Consider the following 5,337-nt stretch of genomic DNA (forward strand, 5'->3'; position numbering starts at 1 on the left):
TTTTTTAATTCATCTCAATATTCCTAATTCTTGGTATTGTGGGTGATTTTTTTAATTAAAATATAGATACTCTAGGTATTATGTTTTGAGACCCCAATTTTATTCAAAATTTGTTTAGTTGCTTTTGTTGCTTTTTTCTGATACCACTCTGTCATGGGGACCATCTTGTTACCATCAGGTGTTAAGAAGAAGTCCATTTTCCCCACTTGGTTTCTGGTGACACATGAGAAAAGATTCTTCTCATTACCGCTGGGAAGGAGTGGGCACTCCAGCTTTCTACATGATTTCCACTAACATAGTTGTGTGTGAGTGACTTTGTTAAAGGTGGGAAATGATGAAATTCTTGACTTCTACTAGGTCTCTTCTGACACTACCTCTGTGAGGAGAGGGAGGGCTACTTCATTACTCTTCAGTGGGGTTGGAAATCTGAGCTCTCCACTTGTTTCCGCTGACACCATGGAGTAAATGCATTGCAAATGGCAGGGATGATAGTCTGGGTTCCCTATGTAACCTTCTCTGATATCACTCTAGCAAAGGCAGTGTGGCATCTTGTTATATCCTAGCAAGAAAGGAAATCTAGATTCAGAAAGCCCAGCCCCAGAGTGTTGTGTCTGCCCAGGGACCAACCCTGCAACTGCTTCTTCCTCATCACCATTGCCAAGCCAGGGAGGGAGCAGGGAAGCTGGGCACTTTCTCACACCCCTGGGACCAGTGCTACTGTTGCTTTGCTACTGCCACTGCTGCTGCTGCTGCTGCTGCTGCTGTGAGACCTCTGCGTAGGTGAACTTCCTTGGCTGCCCGCCCCCACTGCTGCCACTGTTGCTGGTGCTGTGGGACCCAGGTGGGAGAAAATCCCTCAGACCCCTGCCTCTACTGCCACTGCTGCTGCTGCTGTAGAAACAAAGCAAGAGCAAATTCCCATGGCCCCAGACTCTGCTGCCCCTGTCCTGCCCCCTCCCTGCCCCTGCCAAAGCAATGGCATGGGGACCAGCCCACACCTCCACACAAACATACCCCACCACCTGCTTGGACTGTTACAACCACAGGGGAATGGGAAGACACAGGAGAGCAGCAGTGTTCCTGGAGTTCTGACCTGTATGGTGGGCTGCCCCAAGGGGACTGGGAAGTGCCATGAACACTTCTTAGAACGGAGGAGGACAGAGAGTGTGCTCACCTGCACCAGAAAGTGCATGGCTTAGGATCCAAAGCTGTCTGCACCCCTCCCAGTCGGGACACGAGTGCGGAGAGGACACTATATGGCAGGAGAGTGCCCCCATCCCAGAGCAGAAGCAGCAGGAGAGCCCAGGAAGGGACATGGAGATGGGAAATTCCCCTCTTGCAACCAGCCAGTGCTGCAGACATAGCTCCCTCTGCTCCCAAGCATGAAATTTTGGTGCAGTTATCCCAGCCTGGGAATCTCAGCCCCTGGATCTCTATATCACTGGATCTACAGCCAATGCTCCCCAGCATCCACCCAAACCACAGCAGACTTGAGGGACCAGAGTCCATGGAGCTTGAGGCTCACTCCTTTCCCTCTAAAAAGCCACAAGTACTTTTGAGTATCCTAAGTATGAAAGCTACCACCTCCCCTGGGGGAAGGCAGGGCTAGTAGTCCTTTCCCTGAGCTGCCTGTTTCTTCTGGGAGGAGACTACCCTCCCTGGAGGAAGGTTCCTAGCACAACCACACCTCCCCTGCTAGAAAATTTCATCCATAGCCCACAGCCAGTCTGGTAGCCCTACACACAGCAGTTTGAACTGCCTTCACCACCTCTGCTACAGCTGGACTGGGGTGGCAGCTGCAATCTTGGAGCTTTTGGGCCCCTGAAGGACACATACCACTATCACTAACAAGAGAGGGAGATGTGCGTAGCTTGTGTATTCCACAACTGCCTGCCTCTGCTAATCTTGTCAAGAGAGGCCACTCCTCCTGTCACAGGCTCACAGTGCATCCACCCTTTTCCTGCCCGAGAATTCTTCCAGAGCAGCAGAGTTCTCATCAGAGAACAGGTGAAGAGCAAACCTATCTGTATTGAGCTGAGGGAAGAGATTCCAGATGAGAAGGAACCAGCATAAGAATGCTGGCAATATGGAAAAACAGGCTCCTCCAACACCCCTGAAGGATCACACAAGCTCTGCAGCAATGGGCTCCAACCAAAAGGGAATTTTTGAAATGTCAAATATGGAATTCAAAATATGCATTGCAAGTAAGCTCAATGGGATCGACGAGAAAGTTGAAAACCAACACAAAGAAACCAAAAGGAAAAAAAGGAGGAGAAAACTTCCCTGGTCTTGCAAGAAGTTTAGACAACCAAGAAGGTCAATGAACTCTTGGGAGATTTATTGCAAATAGGACATCACCAAGGTACATAATCATCAGTCTGGCCAAAGTCAACATGAGCCTATGAGCCATAAGACAAAAACATCAAGTAGTTGACAAAGAAAAGCCCATCGGACTAACAGCAGACTTCTTAGCAGAAACCTTACAAGCCAGAAGGGACTGGGGTCCTATCTTTAATATACATAAACAGAATAACTTTCAGCCAAGAATTTTGTATCCTACAAAACTAAGTTTCAGAAATTAAGGAGAAATAAAATGTTTCCCAGACAAGCAAACACTAAGGGAATTTGTCACCAATAGACCTGTCCCACAGGAAATGATCAAAAGTGCTCTAAACACTAAACAGAGTGGTTGACACTCATGAGTGCAAAAACACTTGAAAGTAAAAACTCATAGCTCCTATAAAATAGTAACTCAAAAGAGAAAACAAAGTAAATAGGGAGCAATCAACATGATGACTTGAACAGTACCTCACTTATCAATATTAACATTGAATGTAAATCGTCCAAATGCCCCACTTAAAAGACATAGATTGAGGAAATGGATAAAAAAACACACCCTAAATATCTGCTTTCTCCAAGAAACACACTTAATTCATAAAGAGTCACATAGATTCAAGGTAAGGCAGTGGAAAAAATATTGCATGTAAATAGAAACCGAAAGCAAGCAAGAGTAGCTATTCTTTTATCAGATAAAATAGACTTTAAATCAACAACAGTAAAAAAAGACAAAAATGGTCATTATATAATGATAAAAAGAATAATTCAGCAAGAAGATATAATAATCCTAAATATAGATGCACCCAACACCAAAGCTCCCAGATTCATAAAATAGATACTAATACACCTAAGAAATGAAATAAATGGCAACATAATAATTATGGGGGACTTTGATACTCCACTGACAGACCTAGATAGATCATAGAGGTAGAAAAATCAACAAAGAAAGAATGGTATTAAACAGGACTCTGAAACAAAGGGACCTAACAGATATTTACAGAACCTTCTATGCAAAACTGTGGAATATACATTCTTCTCATCAACACATGCAACAATTTCCAAGATAGACCATATGTTAGGCCATAAAACAAGTATCAGCAAATTAAAAAAAAATTGAAATCATACCACGCATCTTCTCAGACCACAGTGGAATAAAACTAGAAATCAATTCTAGGAGTAACTCTCAAAACTATACAAATACTTGGAAATTAAACAACCTGCTGCTGAATGATCTTTGGGTCCATGATGAAATGCAGAGGGAAATAAAAAAAAAATTTCGAATTCAATGACAATGGTGACACAGCTACCGAAAATCTCTGGGATACAGAAAAAGCATTGCTAAGGTGGAATTTCATAGTACTAAATGCCTATGGCAAAAAGACAGGAAGATCACAAATTAACAACCTAATGTCATACCTCAGGGAACTAGAAAAATAAGAACAAAGGAAACTCAAAGCCAGCAGCAAACAAGAAATAACAAAGACAGGTCAAAATTAAATGAAATTGAACACACCCCCCCAAAAAAAAAACAATACAAAGGATCAATGAAACAAAAAGTTGGTTCTTTGAAAAGATAAAATTGACAGACCACTAGCTAGATTAACCAAGAAGAGAGAGGATTCGAATAAGATAAATTAGAAATGAAAAAGGAGATATTACAACTGATAACCACAGAAATACAAAAAATGATCTGAGACTACTATGATACCTCCATACACACAAACTAGAAAATATCGAGGAAATGGATAAATTTTTGGAAATATAAAACCTCCCAAACCTGAATCAGAAAGAAATAGAAATCCTGAACCGACTAATATTGAATCGTGAGATTAAATCTGTAATAAAAAACTTCCTAACAAAAAAGCCCAGGACCATATGGATTCACAGCCAAATTCTACCAGACCTATAATGAAGAACTGGTACCTATCCTACTAAAAATGTTGCATAACATGGAGACAAGGGAAATCTTTGGTATCAAAGCCAGGGAATGACATAACAAAAAAAGAAAACTATAGACCAATAACCCTCATGAACATTGATGAAAGAATCCTCAACAAAATACTGGCAAACAGAATCCAGGAGCACATCAAAAAGATAATTCACCATTGTCAAGTGGGTTTCATCCCAGGGATGCAAGGGTGGTTCAACATATGCAAATCAATAAATGTGATTCAGCACATAAATGGAATTACAAACAGAAATGATATGATCATTTCAATAGATGCAGAAAAAGCATTCAATAAAATATGGCACCCCTTCTTGATAAAAACCCTTAACAAAGTAGGCATTGGAAGAACATAGCTCAAAATAAAAAAAGCCGTATACGACAATCCAAAGACAATATCAGTCTGAGAGGAAAAAAATGAAAGTATTCCCAATAAGAACTGGAACAAGACAAGGATGCCCACTGTCACCACTTCAGCTCAAAACTGTACAGGAAGTCCTAGCCAGAACAATGAGGCAAGAGAAATAAAGGGCATCAAATTAGGAAGGAAGAGGTCAAACTATCCCTGTTTGACAATAATATGATATAAATATTATACCTAAAAATCCCTAAAGATTCCTCCAAAGACTCCTAGAATTAATAAATAAATTTAGTAAAGTCTCAAGTTACAAAATTAATGTACATGTTGGTAGTGGTGAGACCATTGCCACCAACAAATACATATATTCTCTGTGGTGTTTGACTGGAGTTGTATAGTTATTGTCTAAAAGTTTTCCATCTAGGCTGTTCCTTTCTTGGTTCTTTGGATTAAGAGGGCAGATTTTTGGTTGGGGAGGTGATGCTTTTTTATTGGTACTGTTGGTGTTAACATATTAACAGCTTCTTTAGCTCAGGATATATGAAGCAGGCAACTTACCACCAAGTTATTCCTTGTGATCAAGGTATCTAGGCTGGGCGCGGTGGCTCACTCCTGTAATCCTAGCACTCTGGGAGGCCGAGGCGGGCGGATTGTTTGAGCTCAGGAGTTCGAGACCAGCCTGAGCAAGAGCAAGACC

This window comes from Propithecus coquereli, unplaced genomic scaffold (genome assembly GCF_000956105.1).
Source record: "Propithecus coquereli isolate 6110/MARCELLA unplaced genomic scaffold, Pcoq_1.0 Scaffold92, whole genome shotgun sequence".
Taxonomy (NCBI): domain Eukaryota; kingdom Metazoa; phylum Chordata; class Mammalia; order Primates; family Indriidae; genus Propithecus; species Propithecus coquereli.